The 13,002-nt window shown below is 33.5% G+C and overlaps 1 long non-coding RNA gene across 2 annotated transcripts; it reads right to left on the reverse strand.

Annotated features, from left to right (window-relative positions):
* Positions 1–3,195: 3,195 nt before the first annotated feature.
* On the reverse strand, positions 3,196–9,900 carry LOC111086261. Of its 2 annotated transcripts, none has more exons than XR_002610982.1 (2): positions 9,818–9,900; positions 3,196–3,436 (listed from the first exon to the last, which is right to left on the reverse strand). It is a non-coding gene; the product is annotated as an uncharacterized LOC111086261 (long non-coding RNA). The 2 variants fall into 2 exon arrangements; XR_002610981.1 differs by having other exon boundaries at positions 9,761–9,839.
* Between the last annotated feature and the right edge of the window lie 3,102 nt (positions 9,901–13,002).

The following is a 13,002-nucleotide window of genomic DNA, read 5'->3' on the forward strand; positions in this document are numbered from 1 at the left end:
GTTTATAATAACTATTTGTAATAACTTTATTGTAAATTGTATTGTTGTGTGTATATTAAAACGTATTTGTGGTAAAAAAGAAAACCATGTGTATCAGTCTTGTTGGCAAGTATAAACTGACTATATATCGGCTTTTACTTAACTACTAAATTCAAAGTACAGTTTAACTACTAAATTTAAATTTATCAGTTAACTCAATTTCAGGCTATTTGAAATTCTAATACGTAATAGCGATGAGGAAGATAGAAGGGAATTTGATGATTTTCAGTGTAACAATCAACTATAACTGTACGTAGTAGATTATATCGTTATACCACAAAGATTAAAAAATGCAATCTTTTAAGGAATTAATCTGTTAGTATTTTTTTTTATTTGCTTCCAACAGATCATAGTAAAATTACACAACGTGAACAAGTAACCTTTCAGAGGATTTTGTTTCGGTGACATGAGGCCTAAAAATAGTCGCTTACGTGTTTGGGGTTCTGTGTGATATCTTCTATCAAAGTGGAAACTTTACTAGCAAGGTAATTTCTTTGTTCAACTTGAAAGTGTGCTAAATGGTTCATGTTGGGAACAAATATGTCAAGTAAGAAGCCACGTTTTAGCGATTCATGCAGCGTGTGTAGAGCGTGTAAAAAAGCAGCTGCCCAAAGAATTATTTTTACACTCAAAATGTGCTACGACAGTGAAAATGTGAGACCCATAAAGTCCACACTTGTCCCACTCCATCTGATTTCTAAGAGCTTTAAGCAGACGAATATTCTTTTTTTCTTGACAAAGATTCTTAATGACAACCCTATATAGTGGTACCAAGTTTAAAGCTCAATCACCTCCATCTGGTAGGAGAAGAAGACCGGCGATTGGAACCTGTCTTCTCACCAAGTCATCAAAATATTTACCGAATGACTTTGAAACTGCTACCACACGTGTTTCATCTTTCAGAAATCTTAGAAGAACAGGTAACGTTGATATTTCAATGACAGAAACAATATCAATTTCTGTCCTTTTTCCCGCACATTGCTTGTACTTGTATATTCATTGCTTGTTTACCAACATTATGGCTTATCACTCCTGTTTGCTCTTGTAAAAAGTTACTAAGAACACCAAATGTTTCGTCACGAAACAAAGAAGATACACACTTTCCGTTTAATTGAAAGCGAACTGTACACACTCCTCGTCGTGTGCTCTGCTTTGAAATCTGTAATGTGGAAACATATTTATATTTTGTAATGAACGGTAAAATTACACATTTATGAAAAAAACTGAACATTTCGTCTACATTAAAAACTAGTTTTTAACTGAAGCAAGAGATACTGTTCATAATATATTAAATAATTACTTTTACTGGACCTTATTGTATCATGACTATACAATACAGTCGTTCTAATTCCAGTAGTATATGACATACGTCACGAAGATTAATCTATTTTACACATAAGTGTTAACTTTAGATACACTTGTTAAGCACAGAGTTTCATTATTTTCTACGCTTGTTGTATGCTACACACTTAACACTGGGATTTGCGTCATACATTACACACATTCATTATTAGAACCATATACAACTATATATTATCAGAATTATGAATTACGCTGTAGATGAACATTCCGTTTCAACAGATAAACAGCGTTACGAACGGATCGTGTCGATGGAAGCCGAGTGTAACTGTCGAAAGATTCACGTGCTAATAAAAAGAACCTGAACAGAATATTCTAAGAATATCTACATGTTAAATAGATAAACGGTGTATAAAAGAACTAATAATTTGTTAGTGCATGCGATAGTTCTTCGTTAGTTTCTGTTTAATCTCATGAGGTATCAAATCCTGATGCAAATCTTCGAGAACAGAATGACAAAAGTACGAAGGTTTTTCACCCATCAACCTTTACATGTGTGAGAATGCAAGACATTTAATTTATTTCTAATTAGTAGAATCGGCGTACAACTTCATTTATGTAAAAGGTACCTTAGATACAGTTAACAAATGTTCAGATTTACAGCCTAAGCTGCTAGAATTATTATTAAAAAAGTGAACCACTACTTTGGTGTTTCATTCACTGGAGGGAATAACGTTGTTAAAAAATCAACAAATACCTCATATTAACAACATGTTCTCAGAAATACTGTATTTAAGGTAAATAGATACAAAATGTCAGGGCTCTAACTACATAAAAATGTATAATATGAAATTGCTCTCACCAGATCATCTTTCTTAAATAACAATAAGTTAAACTCCAAATCACCAATCTGTATTTACACTGTTCACTAGGGGTCCAAATATTGCATCATACTGAGCAAATGTTATGTTCCAGCTTGTATAATACCTAAGATAACGAAAGAATCAATGTGTTGGGTTAAATAAACCATTTTCTATGACTTTCTGTGTAAAATACATTTGTAACGTAACATTTAAAGACTTCGTATGATAAACTATTAACGTACTCCAAATGGTTTTTAACAGAAGATGTCAGCTTTTCAGTACAACAAATTCCAAGACTAAACTATGTCGCAGTAGATGTGTTAAAAGAAGAATGTTACTGTTTTAACACAATGAACTAAAATCTGTTCGAGATCGTAGCCAGATCTTCCTGAAAACATACAAAAAAAAAAAAAATCAGACAGGCCACCTCGGACTTGGGCTTCTAGCTTGGGTTATACTAAACGAATCTCCCCTTCCTTGGTTATGGTCTTACAACTTAGTATGACAAATTACTTACGTAACAACAGCTTGAGTTACAATAAACGAATCTCCCCTTCCTTGGTTACGGTCTTACAACTTAGTATGACAAAATACTTACGTAACAACAGCTTGAGTTACAATAAACGAATCTCCCCTCCTTGGTTACGGTCTTACAGTTTAGTATGACAAATTACGTATGTAACAACAGGTGTTTTGTTAAATGAAACATGTTACTTTACACGATCACATATTTATATATTTAATATACCAAAGTTACAATGTTGGTGGTTTAGTAGTAGTTACTCAGTAACACATGATGAAACCAGCACTTTTTCAGGTTTACTGATCACACGCTTGAAGGACAGAACTGTTCAGAATTAGTCGTCACCTACACCGAAGAAATATACTTCATTCAAGTTATAAAACATTAAGTTCATGCTTTTCGGTATATTTTATATGCAAGTAATAACAATGTTTGGAACGGATGGTGTTTATTTTTACCCTGATGGTTTTGAAAACGTTTCTTCTAAATCTTTTTCGAATATTGTATCGAAACTGGAAATCAAAGTCATGTCTGTCTATGACGTAAAGTTTGACGTCACACTTTTTCTTAGGACGTCACATAGGTCATTAACTAACTTTTTCTCAACTCCGAGAATTTTCCGACTGAGTGTGACTTTCTCATTGAATACACAATTAAGATTTTCTGTAAGGACGTTGTTCTCCATCTCTCAATATTCAGGAAAAGTTGGTATCTGTGAAATATATATATATAAAAAAATATATATCTATGCCTGTTTAAGAAATGTTAGATAAGTACTAATATTTCTACCTGTAGGGTAAGCTAATCAATTAAATAGTTTTTAGAACCCTAATATGAGGCTCACGATCTGCGGATTTAAACGCTTATGTATGCAACCATAATATAAACAATCACTACATTTTCTGTAAACGATTACACTTAATAATCAATTAAAAATACTAACAATGTTAAGAAAAGTAGTACACTGCTGCACAATTACTATGTTAAACAATCAGTACATTACTACGCAGTTACTGCGTTAAGGCAAGCAGTACGCTACTATAGTTTTCTCTTCAGCTAAAAATCATCCTATAAATATAATATAGTGTGTAAGACTACACTTTATATTTCGATCAGTTTACAGAATCTTATCATATGGAACACATTGAATCACATTTTCATATAAAGTCAAATTAGCTTTTCGGTAATTAGACCTGAGATTATCACATATATAACACCTTTGGACCTACACAGCATTTTAAACATTTAAATTTCAAATACGAAAAAGTCTAATATATATTAGTTCACTACCAACTTTTCTGAATTTAATAGTTCAATGCGAGGTACAATTTAAAAAGCAAAAGATGCCCAGACTTGTTGGTTTAGAGATGTTGTGTTACACGATTGACGCACATTTTTATTGTTCTTCCGAATTTTCGTCCAAGAAGCAGACTGATGACTGCAATGTCTTAGTAATGAAACAACCACCATTCTCTAATGTGTACCAGACAACGTTAGATCAGTGGCTACTTATCATTCTACAATATTCTTTGTTTCAAGGGTAAAAGTACATATGCTAAAGTATAAGTATTTTCTCCACGTTCCAATAATTTAAAAAGAACAATGTGATGGTTTTGTTCAGCATATCGTAAATTTTATGTATGAATTTGTTGTAAGTATTAATGAGAAACATAATGTAAATTTTTAGTTTAAACAAAAGTCTCTTTGTAAGTAAGGAGTGATATTTCAGTATGTAACAAGACCCCCTGAAAACTACAAAAATGTCATAAAGCAATAGTGTTAGGCTTATTGTACTTTAAAACACTACATTCTTTATTCGGTCCCTTAGGGTTTTTCAAGATGACGAGTGTTTAATAATATTTCAATGACGATATGTCCGTCATATTCATTGCCATCGACGCGTTTCGCTAAATGCCAATGCTTATCGAGACAGATGGAATACAATGAACACTAATGTTTGGAACACTGTATGTATCAGCCACTTGTTACAGTAACAATTGTTATAACTTGAACACCTTATGCTGGCTAAGAGTGGTCATATTCAATTATATTTGTCCTAAGATAATCGTATTAGGCTTATATCGGAATATATCTCCACTATTATAGCACACTTATGTTTCCCAAGTGCGGAGTGCCTCTTTTGGTAACGAAACTCAAACAATGAACCCTTAGATTCATAGTCTGGGCATGCTAAACACTATGTATCGTCCAGCCGCAAGAGAGAGAGGAAAATAATGTTTTTAGTTGGTATGTTTCGAAAAACTTTATAATAAGAATATTGCAAATCAGTTTTTTTTATCAAAACAAAAACTTGGGAATACAGTGAAAATCGTTTTCCACATTTTCTAATCTTATAAATGTCTTTAATTTTTAATTGGTTTTATTTGGACGGCTTTTGAATCTTGTTCATGTTTTATCTCTATGTTTGTTTGTGGTTAAGCACAAAGCCACACAATGGGCTATCTGTGTTCTGCCCACCATGGGTATCGAAACCCGGTTTCTAGCGTTGTAAGTTCGCAGACATACCGCTTTGCCACTGGGGGCTTTACCTCTGTAATAGAAGGTTCTAACGAATTTATTTAGGTAGCATTATTTGCACCATTTCTGAACTCCTGCATTTTCCTACCGACGGTTCAGCGGCAAGACTGAGCGTTCATAATGCTAAAAATCTTGTTTTGATTACCGTGGTTGTCAGAGCACAGATAGCTCATTGTGTAGTTTTGTGCATGACAATAAGCTTCTACATTTTTATATCGTGTCGATATGTTGTGGTGTCATTTTCTCTGATATACCATTTTTCTTATTAAAATGTTTCAATAACGAATGTTAGCCTCTCTTTGAGGTTTTAGTTTTATGTTCATTAAAGACTCTTACATTATTATTTACTCTTAGATAAATGTTACCTCCAGAAACGTTCTGTCAGTTTGGTGAGTTAAAAATTTTTGTTTCAATATATTCTTAATCTACTGATATTTTGTCGCTGAACCTCATTTTGAAAGATAATTGGCCCACTTTTGGAGGAAATCACAGCTTGGACTATTTTAATATAAATTACCGTCAACAATTAGTGCACTTCTGGTGGAATAGACCGTCACTCTTTTTGTAATGCATTTCTAAGTAAAGATAGATTTTGGGATTCGTCCTTTCTGTTTTTCAGGCAGTTTTCATATGTATCATCGATCGAGTCAATATAGTTCAGGTCAAGATCCAGGGTTGGCCATGACAGGTGTTTGATATTATCTGACTCAAACAAATGCTGAATACAGCGAGGATATGGCGGCATAGTTATGTGCGATACTCATTTAGAATTCTTTTCCACAGAATTCCATCAGTTCAGGTGATGTAACATTGTCCATAGCGCCACAATGAGGCATAATATCAATGGTTTCTTTAAGTATTATCAGTAGAACTAGTCCAAACTATCTAAAACATGCTACACCATGATAACACTCGACTACTCTTTATGGTTGGGATAACACAGTATCCAAAGCGTTTGTCAAACTGCTGTCTAATTCGAACCAGTCTATTCGAAACGAATAACGAATGGCGGGAATAGTGTCTCCATATGATTGATTTCCATTGTTATTCACCACGATTTGGACGATCAAAGCAAAGTCACAGATGTGCTTATAGAGTGTAGCTTTATAACAGTCACCAGAAAGGAGCTTGCTGCACACACTAGTTGTGCTAGCTTGCAGACCTGAGTTCTCAACTTGTGAGCAATGCCAGCTGTGCAGTTTTATTTAACAACATGTTTCAAAATTCGTTTGCACTGACGAGTGGTTAAAATGGGGCAGCGGGTAGGCTTTCAACAGTAGCACGTCCGCTATCTTCAATTTCTTCAGAACATTATCCATAATGGATTTGAGTATGAGAAAATGGACTGAAATGTTTTTGAAATCTATACCATCAAAGCTTCACTCCATTCATTGGCTTTCCTTGTTATTGACTTGAGAGCTTCTTTCCTTATGGCATCTTGACCCTAACTAGTTTTCTGTCATCATCATCATCGTTGTAGAGATTTAGGTTTGAAGTTTCGGGATTCTCGAAAATTGGCTTATTTCATAAGAAACTGGCTAAATGGAAGAAAGCTAAGGGTTTTTATGAATGGAGTTCAGACAAACTGGATTATTGTCACAAGTGTGGTACCTCAGAGCTCAGTGTTTGTTTTTTGGTTTTTAACATAAGTACAATCCTGAAAATCTGCACTTCCATACTAAAATTTATTGTCTAACCAGAAAACAGTCATGGTTACTATCTCTCCCGGTTGGAGAAATTGGAATTTTTTTGGATACAATTTCGCCTTATAGCAGAAAAGTGGATTATTTACTTTGTTTTGCTGATTTTCTGTAGCATTAAACAATATTGAAACAAATGAAACAAAAATGATGTAACTGCTCGCGAGGGAAACATACGGTAGCATTATTCGAAATTTTCTGAGATGAGTCATAACATTTGCTAATCTAATGCAGCTGAACAACATCTTTGGTGGTTATGTGTTAACTTTATAAAACATCTTTGGTGGTTACAGGACTCTGTATTTCTCTTTCAGGAAATATACTTTAGTGACTTCCAATGTTTAAGTAGTTATGAAATGTCTAGTTATTAACATTTATTTACTAAATTCAGGCTGGTTAAAGCAAGTTTTCCGTGTTTTTGAGGTTTAATTGTCTTTATGAGTGACAAAGTTGGAATCCGTTTCTTATATCTTAAAGTGTTCTTTCCTTTGACATATTAGAATATCCTTGAGGTATATAACATTGCAAAACTAGGTCGGACCAAGTATGTCCTAAATCGTTTTTTAGAATTCACTACATTTAAATGTGGTTTAGTATGCTGAACTCTATGGTTCTTAGCACGAAAATGACCTAAGCGATAGCAAATTTTAGCATTTTCAAATATAACTAGTGAAATCAATCAAGCCGAATTCAATGATGCCTTCTGTGTTATTCAGAATCAATGCCATTGAATTCATGACTTGATCCAGGACACTGCACCCTCTAGCACAAAAAGTAATAAATTCTAATATCCGTTGTTTTGAAAATTTTCAAACAGCCTTTCGCTACCTAATGCTATACAAGTATAACACCTCTACAAAGTCACATGTTCTGTATTTTTAAGGGTCTAAGGCCGCCTGGAGGGGTCACCTGTTTTAACCACTTGCACCACTATACAGAAGTGTCTTGTCTGTCAGTTAGTAGACACTAAAATGGCTTTACATAAGGGGCGCTTAAAGTTGCAACGTGCATATGCCATGAATCATGAGAAGAATTATGCACTCTGTAGGCTACAACACAGCATGACATATAAACATCAAAAACAAGAAGTAAAAATATTTGTTATTTTTAATTTTAGTTTTATTTACTCTTGAAACGGAACACTTTCGGGGACCCAGCGGAAGTACATGTAGTTTTATAAAATTGAATAGTCTTTGATCTATCTCATAAGGGGTTCGATTTCCCTCGGTGGACACAGCAGATAGCTCGATGTGGTTTTGCTATAAGAAACACACACACACACTATCTATTAAAATATGTACGAATCAGTTCGCTTCAATCTCGCGTTCTGTGTTTTTAGGATTGAATATATTAAACTGTTGAGTTGACTTATTATGAGACTAATTACAGTTTTCGTCATTGTTCATATATTTTATAAATCTACATAAATTGTGCAATTGCTTGTGTTTTTCAATGATGCATGAATTAAAACTGTTGAATAGGTTTTTGATAGCGTTAATATGAGCTCATCAAGTCCCAATTCATTTGTCACTTTTTAGTAGTTCTTGGTTGTTAATAATATATATGAAATTCATCTTGACTTAAACATGTCCTTTGTGTTTTTATAGGTTAAATTATTTAAGCCGTTAGGTAGGTTTTAGACTTTCGTCCCTACAAAAAAAACACGCAAAAACGCCCTCAGTGGCACAGCGGTATGTCTGCGCACTTAAAACACTAAAACCGGAGTTAGATACCCGTAGTGGGTAGTTCATAGATAGCCCATTTGTGCTTAATTTCAAACAAACAAACCCTACAGAAACATAAATTGAGCGACTTCCAGTTTTTTTTCTGGAGCTATGATACACTTTGGTGAATCCTGAATTGCTCAATCACGCTTTTTGTTATTAAGAATGAATTATGCAAATATTAAGATATAAAAATGGTTTATCTGTGATGAAACGATCAATAACTTCAATAAAAACATATTCAGCTTGAAAGTGGGAATTTATTAGTCAAAGTGAACGAAAAGATGAAAAATAAAAATTTTACGAAATTAATATTTGGTTCTTTGTGGTTTTATTCGAAATGCAAAATGTCCTCGCTGGGTTTGTTTGTTTGTTTGTAATTAAGCACAAAGTTACACAATGGGCTATCTGTGCTCTGCCCACCACAGGTATCGAAACCCGGATTCTAGCGTTGTAAGTCCGCAGACATGCCGCTGTGCCACTGGGGGCTCCCCGCTGAGACATCGGTAAGTTTAAGAACTCTAAACTACAGTGGTTCGATATCCCACGGTGGACACAGCAGACAGCCCAATCCTGAACAACCAACCAACCAAATCCAAAACACTTCACGTTACTCTTAAACACAAAACGTTACTGTTTTCTATCAAAATTCCTGACTGTATGTTTTTTTTAATTCGAAATTCAGCTTTCAGTACGAAATACACATGACAAGTGTTGGATCATATTGGCTGATTTTGTCATATTTGTGCGACAAGTGAATAAGAAAGCTACATACTGTTAAAGCCATAGATAACAAATAAAATAAATACAAGCTACAACCAACATTCGGTATTGTTTGTACAGTGTTTTGAAATGTATTTTACTTACATAGTAATCCTATATATATAGAAATTTCAAGAATATGGATCATTGATACTACAAATTTATTATTGTGAACTGTTCGGCCAGACAAGCTGTTTAAAATACTAAAAAATAAAAAATATTTTGTGAGTTAAAAATATTTCAAAACACCATACACATGATAAATACTCCACCAATATACGAAGCCTGATCTTATTTTTTTTTAGATTTTACCTTGTCCAGGGTTACTGATGAGAGATATAGTTCCCCGAAAATGTTCTTCACACTTACCAACTTTTCGTATCCAGTTTCGTTAACCCTTTCTAATACTATGAATATGCTAATACATATACTCTCGACACAGGGCTTGTTACACCTCCCATATTAGTTTTGGTTTCGATTCGTGTTATTACGTACGCACGTCACTTGAAGTACGATAGAACAAAAATGATTAATCATGAATATAAATAATTCCATCACATGAGTTCGATATTTATAATGATAAAAATACATATAAAATACTAAAACCCAAAACTATGTTACGACATGTTTATTTAGGAATATAACTTAATAACATTTGACATTGATTTTACTATTCGTTCTTTGCATGTGAGCGAGTTTTATGTCAAAGGAATTTTATTAATAATCGAAACAACAATTATTAAAATTATGTAAATATTTACTCCTTATATTTATATACATATATCACGTTCTTTTCTGACACACACACTCTTCTACGCTCTTCTATTATACCTTCAAAAACAGGGACTATGCCCTTTGTCGGTAATTAGATTTAATAGTGCATCTGGCAGTGTCACGTTTACTCTTCCTCCCATCTTGACATTGTGCTAAAATGAACGAACTTCTAGATCAGGTTTTAAGTGTATTTTGAAAAATGGGAGGATCAACCGCTTTTATCAGTATTATTAGGCTTAACTTTCCTTCAGCTTCTGATTACTTAGAAAAGCACTATGTTGAAGTATGCTCAACCTTTCTCTGAAATGTACTTTGATTCTTTCTCTTCACGCTGGTATTGTAACTTATTTGTTAAATTAAAATGTAAGTGCTCTTCAAAAATAAATAAATAAATTCAACGATATGAGATCAAATGAATTAATAAATAGAGAGAGAGAGAGATTGCCATTTGTTGTACGCGACCCTTTTTGTCTTTGTTGGGGCCGTTCATCGTGTGATCCAAATAGAGCTCCACCTACGTACTTTTCTTGTTTCATAAATACAATAAATTTGCTTGTTATGCCTGATGAATTTATTGCTACTAATATAGCTACTGGTATTACTGTTGCCATATGGAGCTGCCCTTTAGATAGATACTTGACCAAGTTTCGGCTTTCAGTAAACAGAAGTGATGACCACTATGAATTTGTGGAAGATATCTTTTTGTCTTCACAGATGGCGCTAGCTATCAGGAATCAGAATTTTAGTTTCGCTTGTTTAGTTGTGAGCATTTTTTTATTTGGTGTATATCTCAAAATGTTGAACTCACTGGCCGTAGATATAAAGCCACAGTCTTCTAAGAAGTGGCGAAGAATGGCTTACTGATTATATGGGGTATTTTGCGCATGCTCTTAAATCCTAGAACTCAAACAACGAATTCTAGAGCCTGCATAGCCATGGTTACAACTTGTACGTTTAAATTTATAGATAATGTAAGAGCAATGCGTTTTAGAAATCTTGTCTTTAAATTAAAAGTAATTATCTGTTTATCTGTAGAAGGTTTACTAGTCCATCATTATCTCTTAAAGCAATTTTACTTGTATTTAATTTTTACTTTCTAAATCCAAGAGTTTCAAACATACACTATAAACTGTTTTCTTTTTACACTGTTACACCAAATTCTGGTATTAAGAGTCTATACCGTGTATAATATCGTCATATTGTCCTAACATAGTATGTTCCATCTTGACAGTGATAGCAAAGTGCATGCTTAAATATGATATTGTTCCTCTCCAGAGACTTTATTAGTTTCACTGCCTCATTGAAAGCTAAATGTTAGACACTGCACTCCGTCAGGAAAATTCAGAGATAATTCCTCGTCCGATATAACGCTCAATTTCGCAGAATTAAATAAGTAAAATAACATCCTTACTTTACTTAGTCCATGTATAATTGTGGTCACCTGCTGCCTTGGCTGTTGGCTGTGAGGTCTTAGGTGTTCCTGGACCTAGGAGGTTCCTTATGTAACAGAAGGGTATTCTTCGCCAAACCAGTCTGGGAAGCTAATTTCTTCATTTTGTATTTCAATGATAGGTTCTTGCACAGGTTGAATCTCATCAGAGGGGAGAGAAGGATGTTAATGTTTTTCCACAGACACATATCGCATATTCTCGTGTAACTAATCATTTAGCATCTAGGTTTTATGTAATAGGTGCTGGTCCAAGGTTTATTAATGGGATTAATCAGTCCTATAAAGTCATGGGATGTCTAAAACCTTCAATATGGTTTAGACACTGTGATTTAACATAATAGGTTATTTTATGCCAAAAAGAAATCATGTGGGTCTAACTGTTTTAGTTTGTTCCAAAGATTTGTGATTTTTCGACATTCTTCATTTGGCTTTGTGAAATGTTTCATAATATTCATGATTAAGACTGAAAAATATGATTTACACAATATATACTACAGCAAAATAAAAAAAATTATACGCTTGAGATTTTTTTAAACAGTTGCACAGTTTTATTTATCAACTAAAAGTAATATATTTTTTAAACAAACAAATGGTTTATTCGTCCTTTTCACCCCAAGTTATTTTTTACATGGCTTAAAGCTAATAAACACAACTTAAAAGTAAATTAATAACTTTCATTAAAAACTTGATCACTATGTTGTGTATTTTACGTTTAAAATGCAAATAAACATTATACAATACACAGAAACTAGAAGTGCTTAAAATAACTTTTAGTCGTTTAAAACAATTTAATAACAACGTGCAATAAACTTTGTAACTTCTACCACTCCTCAGTAAATTAACGTAACGTTTTGTTCGGTTTCGAATAATATTACACATTTTACGCAAGAGATTTCCCAACAGAGAGAACGAACATCATTGTAAAAACCAACAGCAAAGCACCAGCTCTGCTGTCACTCTTAAAACACCGCAAAGGGCACACCAGTCTTTGCAGCTAATATATTATTTGACTTGTTTGATAACTTTGCATCAAAAATAATATAACTTTGATTTTTATCTGAGATAACAGTGGGCAACAACAACAACAACAAAAATTTCTCTGTTACTAGAAACAACGCAACTGTTTCTGAGTAATCTGACGATGCTGATTCTAAAAACCATGCTGAAAATTACTGGTCGCCTCCAGTTCTCAAGTTATGAGAGATTTATTCAAAATACTTTTTTAAATAAACTTTTTATTTAATTACTTTATTTATTCATTAAAAATTGCATTTAAGAATGTATAATCTGCTTATTTAATCTGTTTTTTTATGTTCAGAGGAATCGATGG

This window comes from Limulus polyphemus, unplaced genomic scaffold, assembly GCF_000517525.1.
Source record: "Limulus polyphemus unplaced genomic scaffold, Limulus_polyphemus-2.1.2 Scaffold963, whole genome shotgun sequence".
In the NCBI taxonomy this organism is placed as follows: Eukaryota; Metazoa; Arthropoda; class Merostomata; order Xiphosura; family Limulidae; genus Limulus; species Limulus polyphemus.